The sequence below is a fragment of the Excalfactoria chinensis genome, chromosome 15 (genome assembly GCF_039878825.1).
Source record: "Excalfactoria chinensis isolate bCotChi1 chromosome 15, bCotChi1.hap2, whole genome shotgun sequence".
NCBI classification, from domain to species: Eukaryota; Metazoa; Chordata; class Aves; order Galliformes; family Phasianidae; genus Excalfactoria; species Excalfactoria chinensis.
In genome coordinates this window covers 11,181,273-11,202,888 of record NC_092839.1, presented here as the reverse complement: position 1 = coordinate 11,202,888, position 21,616 = coordinate 11,181,273, and the positions used below count along the sequence as shown (strand labels likewise).

Here is a 21,616-nt window from a genome sequence, read left to right as displayed (position 1 = left end):
CAGACTGAGGTGGGAGGTTATTGTTTAGTTTTCCTGATTTATTTGCTGTTGCTCTGTGAATAATAGAACAAGCCTTCAGGACAGGAACTTAGATCAAGCACCGCTCACAGCATTATTTCCTTCCCTGGCTCTTTAAACCACCCACCACCTTTCCATGCCTTGAGGTAGGAAAAAGGAGTATACTGCTGGTGACCGACGCGTTCCTCATGCTGCCATTGCAAACATGCAATTGCTGGTGATGATATAAAGTACTCATGAAGAAGGCACATGCCAGAGGGGTGAAGTAATACAAATAAAGGCTCTGTATGTTAAAGGCAGTGCTGACAGGTAACAGGTGTTGTGTGGAAGAAGAAAAGGCACATATCCTTGCATAGCCCTCTCTCTGAAATACAATGTAGAATTACAGTAGCCAGTACCAGGTGTCTTCTGTTCTCAGAGACACAGTCAGGCTCAACGAGTGATCAGCATTTATTGCTGAACCTCAGGCACTGCTGGGTGTTTAGCAGCAGTTGCAGGCAGTGTGGTGAGCAGCACGGAGCTGGGCAGACTGCGATACCCAGCAGGCTGGGAAATCCAGGTGCCATGAGCTTTTGATTGGGGGTGTTTCTGTACCTCCAGGAGCTGATGTTGCTCAGAGCAGGAGATGGAAACTCCACGGTGTTGTCTGGTGGTGATTCATATCCATCAAAGGGGGAAAATGGCAAACAAAGAGTTCTTTTTTATTTATGATTTTGAAGGAAGACTGAAATCTGGTGTGACAGGTTTAGTAAAATAAAAGCACTCAATAATGTTTGCATGCATCCCATAAAAAGGAACGGCTCTTCTCGACCCTTACCACTTGCCTTGTAAATTTAGAAGGAAAAAACCCCACAATCCATTCTTTGAATCTTCTTTTGTCCAGTTTTTGATGTAATCGTTTTACTCGTGTTTTTCCTTTCTTTGTATTTGAGAACAATTTTTGAACTGAATGTGACTTAACTGGGCAAACAGCCTTTGAAATAGGGCAAAAAGAATTGCTGGGAAAGGTGTGAGATGCAAGATAGAACTGACGACTTTACACTGGAAATGCAGAAACTAGTATGAGAAACGGGTGGGTAGGAAAGTGGCATGGTGGTAACTCTGCTCTTTTGATCTGCACTACACACTGCTTCTCAACAGCCATCATCATTGTGGCTCTGTTTTACAACTCTGTGATTGAAAATGGAAGCCGAGGGGCGAGCACCATGTGACAATTGCTTTACTAGGACTGGGAGATGGTGCCCTGCCACAAACAGAACCTGTGCTGAAAATTGTGGCTGCTTTTATCTGAACTTCTTTGCCTGCAGGGGAAGCATCTTAGTGGTGTTTTGGTGTGGATGTAAGATAAGCGGAATCTTTTTGGAGAAGAGCAAAAAGCTCCCAATATTGCTGTTTCTTTGTGGAGAACGTTCCTCACTGTGAAAGCTGTGGAGCTCAATCTGTTTGCATGTTCAAAAACAGAGGTGACCTGATTGCAATGTGCAAGTGCCTCTAAGGATGAGGTATTGAATGTATGTTTCTAATCTAACCAAGAAAAGCCGGAAGAACCAAAGACTGGAAATGAAGTCAGACAAGTTCACCCCAGAAGTAAAGCATTAAGTAAAAGGACATTTAGCCTCAAAGAAAAAGAATTACTAAGTGAAATGATCGCTTCTCATCTTGGTCAAGAGATTGTCATTCTAAAAGGAACATTTTACTCAAACACAAGTGATTGGATTTAAAACAGATTTCAACAGATAAGAGGAATATCTTAAAACCCAAGGGTGGCCCAATGGTTCAGTGTAGTTATCTGTGACTTTCCTAAATTGTCTGTGGTCTTAAATAAATTATACAGACATGCCAAATTGGAATTGCAGACCTCAGACCCTCTGCCTTTGTCTGCTCTGACTCTTACATGCTCTGAAAAGACATCTACAGTTTGGAGATGGGAAATGAGTCCTATGCCTTTAGTTTACCAAACATGTCTCTCCAGATGTTACACTTCCCTGTATACTGTAAGGATTCTAACTCTAGCATTTGTGGCCAGATTCCAGTCCCTTTACATCATTTAGGAGATAATTTGTTCCGCTATATGTTTTTCTTCTCAGCTGCACTTTCTCTTTGAAGCCTTTAGCTACTGGATCAGGAAGGTGAATTACAGCCTTTATCAGCTCTGAATTGTTTTGATTTTGGAAATCACATAATTGATTAATTGCAGGATAGCCTGCATTCACCTGGTGGGATGGCTGGAACCCCTTTGCACAGAAGCTGCTGCTTGAAAAATGTTACTGTACTTGAGCACGATCTCTTGGTACTTCTTTTCTTGGGACTGCAGGAGGAGCAATGTTTTCTCTGGGACAAGAAATGCAAAAATGGAAATTGCTCAGTTTGCAGCTCCTGCAGTCACTGTTTTGGTTCTGCTTCTTTGGTGCATATTGAATTTTAAGGCTTATTGTTTCTTTATATAGGTACAGATACATGTGCAGGGCTGTGCCCAGGCAGAATTTGGCCCTCAGTGCTTGGTTTGGAGTAATAGCAATCTGCCTGCATCAGGGAAATAACCTCGTTAAATCCAAACTGGTGGTGTGCAACTTTTTTTAGGCTGGACTTTCTGCCTGTTGTGTTTGTTTCATAATGTACGTGGTCAGATCTCACTTACTTTTGAATCATCTGGAATCTTGGAAAGGTGAGGGGTTGGACACAAAAGGGGGGATATGATGGGGGTTCCATTCCTGTGAACTGTATGGTTTAAGTACAAAGTTAACCCTTATTCATCGCCACTGGCCAGTCATAGTTTTGGATGATGGCTTGGCAAGGTTTTCATCCATCGATACCTCTGAGGTACCCATAAAGATGCAGGGATGAGAGCTGATCTTTCTGATATTTTAAGAGGGGAAAAACAGAAAAATCTTCCTCCTTTTGGTAGTGAACTGGAGGGATAAAACCCTCTCAGGCTTTCCTGTAAAAGAAAGTGTCCTATTCAGGTCACCCTCATATGAACACTGGGAGCTGCAAACTTTTTCTCATCTGCCCAGTGTGAAAGTCTTTTTCCTTCTAATTAATCCCTAGTTGTGATAGAGACTTGCAAACCAAAGTCTGGATTTTGTGTTCTGCAGTATTCTGCTATCCATGCACATTTCTAATGAGCTGCTATGGGCAGATTTATGCCATTCCTGCATTTTGTATCGTGCACTTATTTAGATTCTTCTGTCCTAAACATAAACATATTTAGAAGAAATAAACATGCAAATGAATTACTGGTTTGTGTTTGGTTAGCAAACAGAGCAGGAAGTGTGGATGTGCAAATGCCCAGCAGGCTCTGGGGTTAAACCTCCTCCCTATAATTTTTACAATGGGTTCTCAACATCTAGTGTAAACAAAACTCAGCAAATTACTCCTTGTGCTGTGCTCGGTTGTCCAATCAGCCCTCCTTGTTACATACATATTGTTTGAACAGTAATTTAGGCAACTGGGAAAGTGCCATGTGAGATGCAGAGGAAGTCTTAACCACCAGGAATTAACTTAAAATGTAAAGCTGTATGGTATACGAGTCACATAACCAGCAGGTTATTATTTTAATTATTTTTAATCAATTCAATAAACTGGCCAAGACCTGTAAAGGATGGTTAATTGAAGAGGTGTAAGAGAAGCTTCTCAAAACGATTAACTGGGAGAGAAATGAAAGTAATAATGAACTAAGAATTTAATCTGCAGTAGGATTTGGTTTGTTCAAATTGCTGGTGAAGTCCCAAGTATTGATCGTGTCCTGGCAGCTCCTGCACATCTGCAGGGAGATGAATGCCCTGCTAAGCAAGCTACCCATGCAAGACTGTGTCTGCTGGGGAGAGTTTGCTGGCAAAATGCTATGCTGAGTTTTCAGAAGAGACTAAAGTGCTGATGTTACTCAGTGGAGATACTCTTTCCTTTTCATTCATACCCAGATCTCCAAGCATAACTCATGTTCCCAAACATGAGTTTCTGGAACTATCCATGATAGGATTTAGGGCACAGCAGGAATTTATTTTAATAAGAGGCTTTGAAGAGAAAAAAACACACCAAGCACCTGAGATACCTTCTCCACTATTTTGATGCACCATCCTCATGTTTCTCAAGTTGATATTACCATTTTAAGTTCAGATGTTGTTATCCATGTCTGAGGTCAGACACATCTCACGAAGCCTTGAGGGAAGCGTGATGGGCATCAAAATAGGTCTTGGAGGACCTCGTGCAACCCTTGGGTGACTCACTGTGCATCCATGCTTTAAAAGGAAGCTTTCTTTGTTCTAAAATTTACATTTTGTTTTCCACATCAGGATTTATTTCTGCTTGAAGAATTCTTCTCCTCATGGTTAAGAAGTCTCTTCCTGCTTGCTGCTGGCTGTGCAATGCCCACTCAATGAGTTTTGATAATTTCTGTTAGGATTAATTAATTAATTGCAAATGTCTTTAGGCTAAATTGTGTGTTTGCATGTCAGGATGCTGTTCATAATCAACAAAATCACTTAAGGGCTTGACATTATGGATGTTATGGAGATTGTGAGAGGAGTCCATTCAATCTGTATTAGTCAAAACTTTCTTTTCATTATTTATAAACCAGTTCCTATTTTATGAATTCTCCATCCTAAACAAAGGGTCAGATGGAATGTTAGGAGATAAGAACAGAAGCAGGAAGGTAATTCCACTAATCAAGCCTTACTGATGAAATTATGTAGTATTTTAATAAAATGACTCCGAAATGTAATTGGGAAATAAGAATAGTGATGTTTTATATTGGGTGCAACACTGCTATCCCAAGTGAATAAGCACTAGGGAGGTGTTGTATGAACTTCCAGAGGCTGGCGACCAGCTAAGTGAGTGATGCACAAACCTTTAGTAAAGGCAGGGAAAAATCTTTAATCTGGATGTTACCGTCACCGACTGATTCATGAGAATAAACTGTGAGGTAGATAAAAAACGAAGGCTTTCATTTGTAAACCTGAAAGTTGGCTTCCGTCCTGATTCTAGATTATTGTTGTCTCTTGTTTTTTTAAACTGACATGTTCCATCTCATAAAAAGTCTGCTCAGAAGCCTCATGCTCCAGCAGAGGTGACGCAAATTCTGCTGCACGGAAACATTCTGGTCTATAAGACAACAAGAGACAGATTTTCTGAATGTCTTACATTTACCTTTTGAATCATGTTTCAGTTCCCTTTGCAGTGAAACTGCTGCTGATTCTGCTGAAATCACTCTCTAAAGAACTCTCATCTTGTTGCTTCAAACAAATGCTTTTGATTTTGATCTGTAATACCTTGCCATCTCCATTTGTGAATGCCACACACTAGGGCTTTTATTTGCACATCAGACATAGACCCAGTGAGTCTCTAGTCAGCCACCCATCCTTTCTTGGTAGCTCTTGGGAGGAATACCCACCAGGCTGGCTGCCTCTCCTAAGGAACAAAACCATGTTTATATTGTTTTTAATTCCCAAGAAAATAATCTGAATCAAAAGCAAAAGAAACGAAATTTGCAAGAGAGATCCTTGTGCTTGTTGCTGTCTCTGTAATTTGCCACTAAAGCCTGTAAATTGCAAAATGGACTCATATAGACTGCACAGATTCCCCCTTACCTTCCACAGCAGATCACAAGAACTCTTCATGGCACAATAAATGATTTATTTAAGAGTTCATCAAAACAGATTAATGACTTACACTTTTCATGCTCAACAACGTGGTTTAAATGAGATTCAGGCTTGGTGTTCTTCAGTTTCTGGATGGATATTTTGGTTGCACAACCTGGTGTACGTGGAAATCTGAAATGCAGCAAAAAGGTATCAGCATGTGTGAAAATACAGCATATGGCTATTGAGATTGAATAGGTTATCTTTAAGACTTTTGATAATGTTGTCACAATATCAGCAAAACCAAAGCTTTGTGTGATTGATTCAGTACCTGTGGCCCAGTAAATAGCCTTATCTTGGTTTTTGGTAATGGTGTTTTGTTACAAAGGATGTCAATTAGCAATGAGGTAGTGGGTTTTTGTTCAGTCTGTGAATGCTCTCTCGTTCCAGGCACTTGATACAGGCTTTCATGAGCATTATGGAGAGAAACTAGGTGGAAAAAATGCAGCTGTCATAGAAACTGCATGTATGTCACTGACTAGAATTGAGTGGTTGTGCCTCCAGTTATTTGATTTATATGCATATTTTTCTTTTATATATGTGGAATTATGGAATGTTGGAGCATATACTTCACTAAATGAAACGTATGTAAATAGATGCCATAGTAAAGTCTGCTATTAAAATTCAGGGTTGTGACGGTATTCCTAGATGTTCTCCAGAGATAGGAGAGCTCTGGAATGCAGCATCAGGGCTTGACCTCCCTCCCGGCTCTCTAAAACTTGTTTTCCAACTGTCAGGGCTCAGACAGGCAGTAATTGGAGGAACGACCTGCTTCTTTACTTACGTGGCATTAAAGGGCTGGGGTGGCATGAAGGACTCAGCAAGAGGAGGATGCTTGCAGCACAAGAGTGGCAGAAGATAGGCAATAAACCTGCATCAGGTTGGCTTGTGTTACACACCTGCACATGTTAAATAGGGACACAGGCACAAGGCTGATGCGACAGGGACAGCCTGGTCTCACCAGAGGTGATGTGCAGCTGGTGGCTGTGCTGATGCTGGAGCTGATGGGCTTGGCCAGTGCAAAGAGGTGTGAAAGCTGTGCTGGTACTAAAGCTGTCCAGAATGGAAATGCTAGCCAGGACAGCCCTTGCCCATCTGTTTTACTGTGAGCTCTATTCTCTGTAGGTAGGGTACAAAATCTTCTGAACGGGGCTTGTTTGGTAAGGATGTTGTTGGTTTGGGAGGGGTTTGAGGTGCTCCTTTGAGCAGCCCTTGAACAGCTTTTGCAATCAGTCATCCTGAGAAACACTGATTTCCCATTAGAATTTTGGGAGCAGCGTGTTTTGCTCTTCTGGATTCTTTTACTCTTTTACTGTTGCCCACAATGACTTGGGCTCCTCCTCCATGCTGGGGGAGTGGAAAGGTGAGCTTGAATCTGATTCACAGTCTGGCTTTCACTCTTCTATTTGCAAAATCCCATCTTTCCAAGGGTTTCTTGGTTATTTTTTGGCCTTTTTAAAATCTTTTATTCTTCCTCTTTTTTTTAATTGTTGGACATCATCTGGTACAGAGGTTTAAACTACAGAAGTAATTTAAAATATTGTGGCATTTCCTTTCTTAATTAATCCCAACTGTTTTCCTTGGTAGTACAGAAAGTATCAGTATTTGATGAGGACATTATGCCTTCATCACTGGGGTAGTGGATTCTTCCTGCCGAGTCTGTAAACAGCAGACAAGCCGCAGAGTTCAGCCTTCATGTTCTGGTTTTCATTAAGCCCAGACTAGAGGAGCACCCAGCTGTGTCTTCCTGTAAGGTCTGTCAGTCTTCCAAAGCTTGTTAACATGCTAATATAAAAGGAAATAGGGCTGACTTCAAGGAATTTACAACTAGTCTTAAACTTCAAAGACTGGAGCTACGTCTCTTCAATGCAACAGCAACAACAAAAAATCCCATAATAAAAGTTCCCTTAGCCTACAAGAAGTGTTCGATGCATACAGATCTGTGCAGCCGTAATGCATGATGCCACATTTTTTTGTTGCTGCAAGTTGCAACACAAAGCCTCCTGCAGTTGTGAAACTTGGTTCATAGCTGGTAGGTTTGATCAGAGACAAGATAAATTGTCATCTGGCCCACAAACAGAATATCAGGAATGATGCTGTCAATCTCTCCTTCCCTAAACCTGTTTTCCATGCAGATGTTTGCAGCGGGTAGGTGAATCGGGTTCGAACAGTAGGCAGCATTCTCAGGTGGTGGAAATTGGATGAACTCTGATGACTTCAAGGGAATTACTCCTGTTTGTAACATCTGAGGATGTGGGCCATCTGCAGCTTGCTTACCTTGTCATCTGTAGGTATTCAAACAAGGCTGGACACATTCGGTTGCTCTGGGTGAGATCTCTTTTCCATCTGAAGCGTGACTCACCGTTCTCCTTCAGTATGGACAAATGGAAGTACAGGAAGGTTTACATAAATATATACTGGTACTACCCCAGTGATTTGAGGGTTGAGGACTTCCTAAATCAGAACTGTTTATATAATAGAAGTAGATATCAATGACTTTTTCTCTCCATCTCCATACTAGAGCTGTTCTGTAGCTAAAAGGCTGGAGTAGAGTGTAATTGCAAACGCTTCTTTTGCTCCTTGTGAATGCTCTCTGCTCCTGTTGGAGCCTAAAGGAGCCTGCAGACCTTGCAGGAGCACAGCAGGATGAGGTCACAGCCCCAGATGTGTCAAAGAACTGAGATTGCTGTTCGGTTGACCTCAAATTCGGCCCCTTTGGTCACCCAAAAATATTCAGAGCAACTCAATGCAAATAATGAAAAAATGAGACAAAGTAGCGTATTAAACTCAGCTGCTATTCACACTGTTCCTTCTCTGACAGCTTGTTAAAAATGTTGGTAGAATAGGTGCTACTGTTAGACTTTTGTTATTCGGTGCTAATTAGAACAAACTTAGGCAGAATCAGAAGCGGTTTCTAAAGGGAGCTGATTGTTTTAATAGGAATTAATTGAAAATGCAGAGCGCAGCAGTGAGGAAGGCCACAGGGAGCAGTGGCACTCCTTTAGATTCACTTACCAGTGTGTGGTACGCGCTGCTACAGGAGCTGCATGGGCACAGGGTGAGCAGAAGGCAGCACAGAGATGGCTGGGCTGGTGCCAGCAGCGAGCGGGCAGCTGTGGCAGGGCTGCATTTCCCACTGCGGTTGTCCTTGGGAGAGATAAAACAGGCCTGAAAGTTAACCGGTTATGTGTCTACGCTGCTGCTGTTTGAGGAATATTGTGTTTGCAAAGTGGCAGCAACTGGCCGGATATCCGACATCATGCCCTTTGCTGCCTGTTTCCTCTGTGCTACACGAGGCTGCAGTTTGTTCGTCCGTTTAATTGACTGAGTCCTCCCACGCGTAGGAATTTCTGTTCTTTCTACTGGCTTGTGTTGGCCTAATGTAGGGCACTGGAAAACTGAAAACCCCAAAAAGCAAACGGAAAGGTTCTTAACTACATAAATGGCCTCATATATATATATATGAGAGTAAAGCAAGGCTTTCATGGCTGTGTTCTCAACAGCAATGCTATAGGCAGTGATGTGCCATTTTTTCCAGTGTTCTTGAAATTCTCGTTTTGAGAGGAAAAATGACAGGAAAGGCTGCATCAGTCTTGTTAAATTTCTAGGAATAGAGCTAAATATGATATGGTGTGTATCTATTGCCTTCTGCCAAAAGCACCTCAATTTTGTCAGAGAAAAATGGTAGGAGACACTGTGCTATGAGCTGATAAGGTCATATTAAATCAGCTGTCTATTGAGTCTCACATATTTTATATATAGTCATCCCCTGAGGGGCTGTGTGTATTCAGACCCTTGGACATCTAATAGCACGTAGGTGATGGCTGACAAGCACAGCAAATCAGCTCAAAGAGAACTACATTTTCATTAAAAGAAAAAAAAAAGTGCCAAATTTGAAAAAAGCAGGAAGGCCTTTGAAGGACCTTTTAATTACTGCACTTATTTTCTATGTTAAGATTAGCTTTTAATATTTTATCAGTGGTAAGAGTTAATGCCCCGTCTTAACCCGTGTTAGAGTGCATTTGAGAAGCTCAGTCTATGCACCTCAAAAGCATCATCATTTCTAAAGATCACTAGTGAGTTCTGCTCAAGCAATGGCCAGTGTAGCACGTGGAGTGCACTGTCCTTCTGATTGTGGGCTTTGGAGTCAGAGGACACAGACCAAGTGTGGGATCTCTGCACTGCAGTGCATGTGCTGTGTCGATTACCTGCAAAACTCCCATGTATTTAAGTTATCCCAGCTGTCCCGCACTTAGTGAACACGCACAGCACAGGTGTGATGGACTATATGTATTCTTAAGATATCAGATCATCTCACTCAGTGCATGTTTTATACAGGCTGCTCTTGAGCTGCTGTTCAGGAAGGACTGAGATTGACACCCAAAAATCCCAGGAAAAAAACTCCCCTAATAAGGTGTCCAAGCAGGTGAAGAAAGCATCAGCAAAGAAATCCAACCCCATGACTGATGATCTTGAGTAAAAGAAAACAGTTGGACACCATTCAGAAGAAAACAGGATGAATATCGGTTTTGATTATGAATATTTATAAGTGGAGAACTTTGGACCAAAGCCTTTGAGGTTAGGAGTCCATATCCAGTACTGAAGAAGTGACACTACTTTAGGCACAGCCCCTCTCCCTGCAGGAGTAGTGATGAGGAACGGCAGGAAAATAGGAAATGAGCGTTCAAAGGGAAATGGAGTTCCATGGTAAACTTATTCAAATTATCGTAGAATTTGCTTTAGAAAAAAAAAAGTTGCTTAATATAGCCTTAAGAATCTGGCACATTCTTGATGATGTTAATCCATCTGCTGACATTTCATCTTACTCTTATTGGTTTCGCTTCCAGTTTTTTGATACCTCAAGCATTTTAGATGTTATGTTATTGAAGTCATGGGTCTTGTAGAAAACAAATTACTCCATAGAGTTAATTGCACCCATCTCACGCATTATCTTGTTGAGGTGAACTTCTTATCTGTGTTTCATTGTGAAAGAAAAAAAAATCTTTTATAAGAAAGAAACAAACATACAAAACAGGAGCAGAAGTTGATCACCTCTTGCTGTTTTCCCAAGAGCAAAATTAACAAGATAAGCCATTATTACTTGCCAAGTATTATTAGAACCCCAAACAAACTGTGACCTGGAGAGACCTGCGGAAATCTTGTACTTCTGTGGAAAAGTTTACAAAACTTTCCTTAGCTGTCTCAGTGATGGTAGGTGCTGCTTGAGAGCCTCTTAGCCGCATATTGGATGATATTGGAACAGTCACGGCCCATTTATCGCGCTGAACTGCGGAGCTAGTGAAGGAAAGCACCTCACCTGATCACCTGAGGTTCTGGATTCACTTGGAAAGTTTTCACTCTCAGTTTTCCAGGATTTTCTTTTCTTTTTTGTCTCTGTGGTCTCTGTGCTGGAAGTTGTGTAGGATTTCCTGATTTATTGCTCTGTCACAATACTTTACACGTTTGGAGTTCTGTTGTTGTTTGTTTGTTTGTTTGTTTGCTTGTTTCCCTCTTTTCTTTATTATTACTTTTTTATTTTAATGTAATTGCTGCATTGTTGTGGACAGAGTAATTCCAGGAACCAGAAGATTAACGGAGTGTGCTGCATGCATTTCTCAAGGTGGATCAGATCCCCTCCTTAAAACAAGCATACGCTTGTGTGCAGTTACACTCATGTAGCTTTGTGGTTAATGTCTTTATGTTATTTCACTTGATCGTGAACATATGGATTCACTGTTGGAATTAGTGGAGTGTGTGGATTGGGGAAGTCAAGGCAGTAGGGGAATGTGTGGGGAAAACCCAATTGACTGGCTTACATGAGACTTCTGAAGACTTTTTCCTCAATTTCTTTGTGTTTTCTCTTTTGCTTCAAGGTTTTTCTTTGTTTGTACGTGTTTAATTAATATCTCAAAAACATATGCAAACTAGCTGTCTGGCTAAAGATTTTGTAGCACACGGGAGTGGATGAAAGTGGTTGAAGAATACAAAGGAGCACCTACAGGGAAAATGTGCTTTTGCCTCCTGTCCTTCAGTTGCCAACAAGACAAACCAGTAGTCTGGGTCTGTTGAAGCCAAGTGCAAAACTTCTCTCACTCTCACTGTGGCCAGGATTTCACCTCAGGTGAAAGTACATATATACAAAGGCCTGACTTCTCTGGTGGCTGTAGGGGTGCATGGTGGGACGCAGCCATAACCTTGGTTATGATGTGCATTGGTTTTCAGCAGTAGGGTGACCAGGAGACATTGCTAAATCTGGGCCAAAGAAAGACCGACCCTTTGCATGTTTCACATAGGTTTTCCTTCTCCCTTGCTGTCAGAAAACACTGAATTAGAATGCTGTTCGGAGATCCAGCTTTGTTAGAGAAGCGTATTCAGATCAGGAGGAATTCAGTGATTTATTCACCGGATGATAGTGAATGAATGGTGTCTGTTTTCTGTGTATGAATCATAGTTGACTTTATTATGATGTTCTCAATGTATTCGTTATTTGAACTGATTTCCTGATTCATTCTTTGTCAGTAAATGGGCTGCCGGCAGTTCTCTGTGGGTTTCCAGTGTTTAAAGTTTAAGCTCTTTGTAATAGATATGCAGGTCTCGTGATGTGCTGCGTTTTCATGACTGGTAAAAGTGGATGGGGGGAAGGGTTGGTGCAAGTAAAGGTTTGTGTAAATATGCATCTGGAGTTAAAATTCACTCCTTTCATACTTTGAGACACTGTTTTCAAACACATTCTTTCTGAGCAAAATTCACCCTTGTGCAGCTATCTCAAACCTGTGCCCTTCCCATGTCCTGATCAAGCAACATACCAGAGTCTTACGTGACAGAGGTTTTTGCTCCGGTATTTGCAGAGATTGATGTGTAGGAACTCACTTGAAGAATCAGGTTGGAAAACAACTTGAATGCAATGAAACAGAATATTCAGAGACTTATTTACAGCTTTCTCTCGGTTCTAATAATAAGTGTAAGTGTGGATCACTTGAGCTGTTTCACTCTGTTTTCAGCTCTCTGCAAATTCTTTAGGGTTTTATTTCTTTTTCTGTAAGGCTGTGTATTGGAAAACAGGACACTATCAGGCTAAATTCACCTTGCACATGTACAGTGTTGATCTTCTACCGTGTAATTAAGTTGTGACTCAAGAGACTTGCTGCAACCTACACACCAGTTATTTGACCCTCTGCTATTTTCCCTTCCTCTGAGCACAGTTATGTGGGCTGACAACATGCTAGGTGTTTCTAGGATATTCTCTTTGGCTCAGGTTTCTGTTCTGTTTACCAGGTAGATGGATGCATAGGTAGGATTTTTAGAGCATGGGATATTTCATATGTCTGTGATACATAATTTAATTCTTTTTTGAGATCAGCATCCTGAGCCTCAGCTTTGCTTTTCTGTGATGCACCGTGTATATGCTTTAGGCTTTACGTATTCACATTAATTCTGGGATCTCGAATACCCACTGGTAATTAGTGGAAAGTCAGCATGTCCTATGAGGCACGGATTAACGTTATGCTTAGGTTTAGTAATGACTAAATATAGCCAAGTTGTTGTGCATGCATTTTGTGAGGGGTTAGCCGCTGAGCGTTGTCATTAACAGTCAAAACTTTTATTAACAGTGTTAAGCAAGTTTTGATTAGAAAAATTGTTATGGGATAAAAAAGAATGAGTTAAAAAAGCAATTAAGAACAAATGTTCAAGAGGGTGTTCCCTTGACAAGTTGGAACAGCCATTGCTATTTTTGTCTTGGGATCCAAGAAGCGGCAAAGGAAAGGAAGAGGTGGGGAGGATGTAGTCACTAACAGGGGCTCCCAGCAGTGTGGAGTGACAGAGTGTACCCCATTCTTAGGCATGCTGCCTCAGTGGTAATTCTGGAGGGATCTGGGATGCTGTTAGACAGAACCAGTCTCCAGTAACCATCCTTGAGTATCCTGATAATAAGATTCCACTACAACTAGTATAATTGGATTGATTTATTCCATATACAGATGACCGTGATCCACGCCTCACTCAGAATATCCCAGGTACAGGATCTCCACTATTGAGTATTTTCTTCTCTTCCTTTTGTAACTGATCCTTTTTGTCTTTGCTTACACATTAAACCGAACTTTTAATATAAATGAAGGAAAGAAATCCATGACAAAGCTCTCAGCGCTCTTTTTAATAACAGCATGGTTAGCTATCTTTAAAATCTGCTGAACACTTAAAGACGTTCACAGAAGCAGTGAAGGCATTCATCCAGCCCTCTATGTTAGCTGCAGCATGCAGTGCTTTATGTGCTAACTCTGCTCCCCAGGGTGGGTTCCACCTGGGTCAATAGGACAAAATCCTACAGGTAACCAGGTCCTGCTGTAAAAGGCTTTGTAAGCAATTTCAGAGAGCAGACCGCTTGTTAGAACAGCTTGTGAATGGGCTTTCAAATAGGAGGCAATCTCTCCATTTGTTAGGTAAAGCAAGGACTTATTCTCTGCAGATGGAGAAGCTGAGGCACAAGAGAGGTACCTACACCAGGCTGAGCTGCTGGCAGTGCAGGAGCCAAGTGTGCCATCATCATTTGCAGCAGTGCTTCAGCCGGGAAGAGTCAGTCCTTCCACTGTATATAGAGAAAAGGTGTATATTTATGTGTATAACTTTAAAGGCAGGTGGATTTTTTATTTTCATGTTAAATTTACAGGTAATTTACATAACTAATTTGTAAGCCAAAGTGTAAATGACGTTCAGCTGAAGTGACCATTTTGACAAGCAAGTGCAAACATTGTCAGAACATTGGCAGATCTGCTTTGGACAAGACTGAGTTTGACAGCTTTTTCTGTGTGCATCTGGGTTTTGTTGGGGGGAGCAGCAAGGGGAAGCGTTTTTCTTTTTTTACGAGCTACTTAAGAAAATTGCATTATAATAATCTGATTTTTAAATTATCTATTTGGCTCCATAGTTGAAGATGCTAAAAGCCGAGCATGCTAACCAGAACGCCATCTTTTTTGTTTCCGTTCTGCCTGATGCCATTCAAACAATTGCAAAGCTATTATGAAATATGCAGTGCTCTCAGTGACCTGACACCACAGTTCAGCTCGAGTTAAAGGTGATGACTTAAGGGAAGGTTGCAAGATGTCTCCCACCAGCGTTAGGATTGGGAGTGAACAGGTTAAGATTAAAGGAGTATGCAAGGTAAATTTTATTTCACCTTTGAATGCTAAAGTCAAGGATTCACATGGGAAATATTACTTTATTACTTTATGTTTCTAAAGACAGAGAATTTTTAAATTGAATGCAACTTGGGATGGGACATTTAATGGTAAGTTGGAGTAAGGTCAGAAAAAGACATTTTCCCCATTCTGGTAGTGCGTGGTCTGTGTGATGTCCCTGGATCTGGAGGCTTTAAGACCAAAATGGTCAAAATGGGTGCAGGAACAGATTTTCTACAGACTTCTGTAGTAATTTTGCCTGTGGACCATTATTTATCATTACTCGTCTTGATGATCTGCATCTGCTTTAATGAGGAGAATACTGAAGAAACTGTAAGGAAAGCTAACCCAATTCTCTTTTAATGCATTATGTAATTAAATCTCATTGAGATTTGAGAGCTGTGCAACCACAGAAGAATTAAAAACAAAAACAAGAATGATCATATCTTTGTATCTTGAAGCATATTTGGGATAAATCTGCATGCAGGAAGAAATGAGTTCAGGTAAAGAAAGTGTGACTATCCCCAAGGCCTGTCCTGCAAATATTAACAGGTGGATAGGATTACAGAAGTGAATAGTGCCCTTACATACAATAACATTTCTTTGCTGCCGAGTTTAGACATACACACCTGCAACATTAAAGCCCGAACATTCCAACTTTCCTTTAGCCTCAGTAAGAATGAGAACAGAAAAAGAACGGAGCTAAATTTTGTTTGGATAACCTGGTACCTTTTCAGGGCATGAAATAAAGAGTGGATGTGACCTGACTCTGATTGGACGAGCTTTTCCGAGCTTATTTCTTAATGACGTATTTTGGGGGTAGCAGTGCTGTGGTTCAGGAGTTCACGAGGCAGGAGAGCGTGAGCAGCCCCATCCCACAGGCACCACTGGGACTCTGCAGCTCCATCTGCCTCTGCCCCAGTGCTGCAGCTTCTGCCCCACAGACATCTCAGAGATGGGTCAGGCTCAGAATGAGTGGCTTTCATATCCTGATGCTGGGTTTTACTGGCACACAGATATGAATGTGCCCTGCTGGCTGGTAGGCACTTAGACACAGGTGGTATCTCACCACCAGCACTGTTGTTTTGCACCGGACCGTCCTTCCTCTTCACTTAAAATAAGGTATCTGGAACTGAAAAAGACTGACTGGTCAGTTGTCTCACAGATCTGGCTCCTAATAGATGCTCTATGTAATACATCTATGTTTCAGTACATGGAGACAGTGATTGAATTTTCAGTAATAATTTTTTCTGTGTGTGCAATATGTAGAAGAACAGTTTTCCTCTTCCTGAGAATTCATTGAGAATTGAGGGGAACCCCCACTATCCTGAACACAAGTTATCTTGTATTTTTGCTAACGCATATAATTACTGCTGTGGGTGTTCCCACATCTTAGAATGGAAAAAGTGCTTGCCAAGATTGAAAAAACATAGTAAGCAATATAAATGATTTCTCTCACACACCAGCATTTCTTGCTGAGACAAGTGAACTGGAACTACGTTTAAAACCATATAATTATACTCCTATATATCATTTATGAAATCAGATTCCCCCACCCTCTCTTCTTTCAAGTTGCTTCTGAAAATGCATTTCTTCCAAGAAACCTTCTCTCGTGGGCTCCTCTCCTTTTAAGAAATCTTTCCAAACGGTGAAAACAAACCAAAATCAGCACATCCAGACTCATGTGACGTGTCCCTGCACCATTACTGAGCTTTGCTTTACTTTATCCCAGATCCACTTCCCGTGGCATCTCCCTGGTCCAGCCCAGAGCTGTCACCTGCCCGGCTCTGCCCCGGGCACCCAAGGGCTGTGCAGAGTGTTGTGCTCCTCCAGCCTGGCCTTCTCCATCACCCAGGCCAAATAATTTCAACTTGCTGTTCCTCATTCAGGGCCAGAACTGCCTGTTCATATAGTCTGCGTGCTATAGAAAGATGATTGTGGATTTCCTTATTTCACACTCATTTCTATACTGTTTAAAATATAAAGAAGCTGACCTAGGGTTTTCACACCCATGAAATAGAAGGACTAATGAACAATTTTCCAAAGCACACAGACTGTATATGCAAAGGTCCAGTATGCAAATCCTGACTTGTTTATGCCTTGGGTTGTGCATACAAAAAGCTGTTTAACTGTGAGCCAATCTATCTTTCTTTCCAGCACCCACACCTCACTCAACCCACCTCCTCCAAAAAAGCCTGGGGAAAAGGCTTCGTGCTGTGCTCCAAAGGGCTGGGGAGGACAGCAGTGTTGGACAGAGGGACTGTCTGAATATGAAATGGTGCCTGCAATGAAATCCCCTTGCAGTTATAATCAAAGCAGAGGTTCTGGCTGTTGGCTTATTGGGTGAATCCTGTTCACCGTGCAACTTGTTGTTGGTGCAAGCGTGTGAAGACTGTTCAATTTGTGGTGGAGGTGGGATTGCTCATGTTCTTAACCAGCTTTCCCCAGTTCATCTTAAGCTGAGGTGGCATCTGTCGGGAATTCCACTGTGTAGTTTGAAAGTCTAAGGACTTCTGAGGCTTGTTCTTACCTTGCCAAACACAGGGCTGTGTTCTGAGACCCCTGCACAGCTGGCCATGGAGTGCAGACTGTGTTTTTTTCAGGTTTAAATACTAATTCACATGAGCAAGCTTTGCTGTGTGGCACTGCGTCTTTCTATTAGACTCGTTTTTATTTCGGCCATTGTTACTAACTGTCACTGAGAACAGAAAACTGCATATTGAAGGCTCAATATATAAAGAGAAAAAATTCCTTTACAGCTCACCAATATCGACATGATAAATATGCTTTAGATTTCAGTCCAATTTTCCCATATCTTTTGTCATTGCTATTGCTTTATCTGCTCTTCAATCTATTTTGCTTCTACCTGAGTTTCTGACACCCTTTCCTTTCACTCCTTTTCTGTTCAGTATTCCCAGTCTTGTCCAGCAATGTTCTCATTCTAGTTGAACTCTCTGATCCTGTACTACAGTAGAGACCCATCAGTTCTCATGTGCTGCTGCTGCATCCAAGATGCCTAACTTCTAACTCAAGTGTTTCAGAAGATGTATTTTATAATGGTTTCCTTGGGATTTAATTAAATTTCTTAATGATTCTTTTTTCTACTAGCCAAGTTACCATGTGTTTTAACAGCACACAATATGAAATAGAACAAAAACCCATTATTTGAAAGATGCTGAGAAGTATGGGAGTTATTTATGCTGATTGTTAGCGGATACTTGAACACTGTCACGTTCAGGTCCATCCTTTGTAAGAAGCCATTCATTCTCAGGGAAAGGTACAAGCCATGAAAAACAGAAAGAAAACAAACCCAGCTATAAGGAAAACAAACACACAGCGTGCCTATTAGAATCAAAAATCTACTGAATTTACAGCGGTGTCTATCGTAGGAGAAGTTATAACATATTGTTCTTTTATTGTGTTTTATGCCTTTTATTAGCTCGCAAATCTAATTAGGAAACCAATTGGCACACAGTATGCAGTGACGGAAGCAGTACCACCTATTCTTGTGGCAGCTTTGGTTTTGCTTTATGGGTGGTCTTTGTTCTTCAAGACTCATATGAATACCACATATTAGCTGGGTTGGTTCTCCCTTGATGTCTGTGTTGTATTGTACACATGTTGTCACTGTTTGACACTTAAACAATCCAGATTCTTACCCAGCCCATATTTAGTGCCATAATAAACTTCTGAGCATATGTTTTTGAGAGCAACAGTAACATTCATCACTGCAGTGTGACATATAAATAAGCACTACTGGAGAGCCGGCGTGCCTTCAGAGGGCAGAGCTGGACTGGAAGGTGAAGGGATGCGGTCATCATCTGTGCTGCTCTTACTGGGCTCTTTTCTTCTTCGCCTTGTCTCAGTAAATCAAAGCAGTTGTTGAAGTGACCTACAAAATTCACCCCGTACATGTGAAAAACACACGCTGTTACAAAACTTTTTTAGTGAAACATTTCCTGTTTGGGGCTTTGGCTTGACAAACCAGAGATGCATAAACCATTGCTCCTCTCTTCATCTCTCTCATTCTCTCTTTCAGCAGGGAGTTCCTCTGGGGCCCAGTCCGAAGCACCGGCCTGGCAGCTGCGACGTACCAATGCTTCCAATGCTTCCTGCTCCCGTGAGTCTCCTTCTGTTGTTTTTATGCAGAATTCCTGTGCTCGAATGGTTTTGTTTTGGCAGAGGATTTTTTCTGTTTTCTTTCTTTCTTTTTTTGGCCCTCTCTTTTTTGTTTTGCTTTGTTTTGAGGTGGCTTTGGGAGAAATGAAGAGGGAATTGCAGATGAAGGGCTTCAGGATTTGACTTGTCCCTTGTTCTCTCTGAGCAAGACCAGAGGCTTACAGAGACTAAGGGTAGTGCAACAGATCTGAAGTGTAGTCATATCCTGTCTTAGTTGGGTAAACACATTCTGATTCAGCGAGAGCTTTGTCTGAACAAGGACAGAAAAGTTGGGCCCTGAACAAGGAAATAATTTATATAAGTCTTAACGAATATTTAATATGGAGCATTAATTAAAAAAAAAAGAGGAGTATGTATTTTGATGTCCTGCCTTGGAGTGACAGATCACCAGGTGTCTTCTTGGCCTGAGGAGGACCACCACCTGGATGACTGCTCATGTGTGTCGGTCCAATGAGAGCATCCTGTGGTAGCAGCTATAGATGAAAAGGAGATGTGTTTAAAGTGAACTATTGCTTTGATTAATACTTGGATTGTCTATTTATCAACATTGCTGAACTATAGGAAAAGACAGGCACTAAGTAAACAGAGCAGTAAGTAGAGGTTTCCAAGTGTTTGTTACATAAACACAGCTATTAAGATAATATAGCTACGTGTAAATGCAAAAATCCTTAACATTTCTAGCACTGGAGTGACATTTATTTGAGGGAAGGTGGTTTTGCTGAGGTGCTGCTCTAAGTCCTTCCACTGTCTTGCGCCGTTCCCATCTCCCATACAGGGCCAATGGGGCAGCTGTGCAGTGCAGGGGCTGCACATGCAGTGTGTTCCAGCCCTGAAAACATCTCATCCTATGAACTGACACAGAAACAGAGGTGAAGTTCCTGAGTGCCGTCATAATGCCGGCAATGAATATGTTGTAAACTGACTTTTCTTGTAGCAAAATACACGTGTGCTTCAGCACTGGGTAGTACAAGATTCATTCATATCTGACCTTGCTTTGAGTTTTACCCACTGTCCACACTAGGAAAATGAAGTTTGGTACCATCCACCTTTTTGTCATCCCCAAAGCATGCACGTTTTGAAACTCCATCTACACCTGGACTTCCTGCCCTGAGTTTGTGCTCTGCATGTGTGTACAGTGTGTGAGAGAGCAGTGAAAGCATTTGAGAATAAACCCCATTTGCTTTCAAGGAGAGTTTTTAGAGTTTTAACGTTATGGTTGTCTAGTTTGATCTATTATCTGGTCATTGAATTGTATCATTGCAAGAAACATGAGAACAGCAGCATGACCATGAGGTATATTACATTACAGAATGAGGTTACATAGCACCAAAGCCCCACCATATTTCAGTAACAAATGCAGCTTCTGGGGAGTTTTGTTATCATTGCATAAGCTTCACTGCTCCCTAGAAGATGACACTGATTCAGACAGAAAACACTAATTCAGTTCTTGCCAGCAGAGCCAATTGTCTCTTTGATTACATTAGACTGACAACTGGTTTTCAATGTCATTGTCAGCCGCAACTTCTCGTACGTGGTGCACTGGAGCATGAACTGGCCTCCCTTTATTTCATTATTTCTGCCTGTTTCTGTAGTTGTAAATAAGACAAATGTGAATCTCCCGTCCAGCAGATGAAAAAATGTCAGGTGTTTAGATTAAAAAGCTCAGGCTTCAGCAGAGGCATCTGGCATCCTCTTCTAAGGCAGATCCCGAACGTGGGCATCACCCCAGAGAACTTGACACTGTCTTTTGTTTTGTCAGTCAGCTGGGAGTAGCAATGACATGGGGCTTCCTTAATGCAATGTCTGTTACACCGAGTTATTCGCTGATTTTCTCTGTTTTTTTTGTTTGAAATAAGCTGCCCGCTGCAGGCACCTGGTGGGACGGCATTGCACAGCGCGGGGTGCGGGTGCTGTTGCAGGGAGGCAGGTACGGGGCTGGTCTTGTTCTACAGTTTTCTTCCCTGTGTGGGTTATAAATGTAGGTGTCTTTGTAAATTACACCTGGATTTTTTTTCACCAAATATTGTTCCTCAAGGAGTTGTGGGCAATAAAATGAGGAGAGATACCAGCAGTGGAGGTTGTTCTGTCAAGTAATGTGGCGTCAAATTGTATTTTGGCATAAGTTTTATGGTCCATGGATTAAAAATACCTCATAAGATTTAGAAAAGAAGAGGTGGTGGTGAAGGAAGGAGCTCCAGAAGCTCACAGCAGCTTTCTGAAATGTAGCCCCATGAAAAGGGTTTCTGCCAAATCTGTGTGATTCTTCCATGCCTGCACAACAAGAGATTTATGTTCTTCATAAGCATGTATCCTTCTGATCCTCTTCTACTGCTCCCATTGCCCAAAAGCCAAACAAAGCTCACCTCCTCCAGGTCCCAGAGTGAAAAAATGCAAACACACTGCATTTAAAAGTAGATTTAGCAACTCCAAAGTGGGCGATTTGGTTCCACCCATCAAACCTGAGTTCTCTGATCTAAAGTCAGATGGGTGCTACTCCTAGCGAGATGTGTGCCAAATCTAATTAAGCTTTGCATAATGTGCATCTTGGGTGATTTGATTTATTAGCTTTGTTTGAAGAAAGTAATAATAATAAAAAAAAAGAGAGAAAAT

The 21,616-nt window shown here is 41.5% G+C and overlaps 1 long non-coding RNA gene across 1 annotated transcript in view; it reads left to right on the top strand.

The window, feature by feature from the left end:
* Positions 1-18,947, top strand: part of LOC140258984 (uncharacterized) — a 74,727-nt gene extending 55,780 nt beyond the window's left edge. The window contains exon 3 of the long non-coding RNA XR_011905331.1: positions 18,867-18,947. This is a non-coding gene — a long non-coding RNA (uncharacterized lncRNA). The remainder of the gene's footprint in view (positions 1-18,866) is intronic.
* The last annotated feature ends 2,669 nt before the right edge of the window (positions 18,948-21,616 follow it).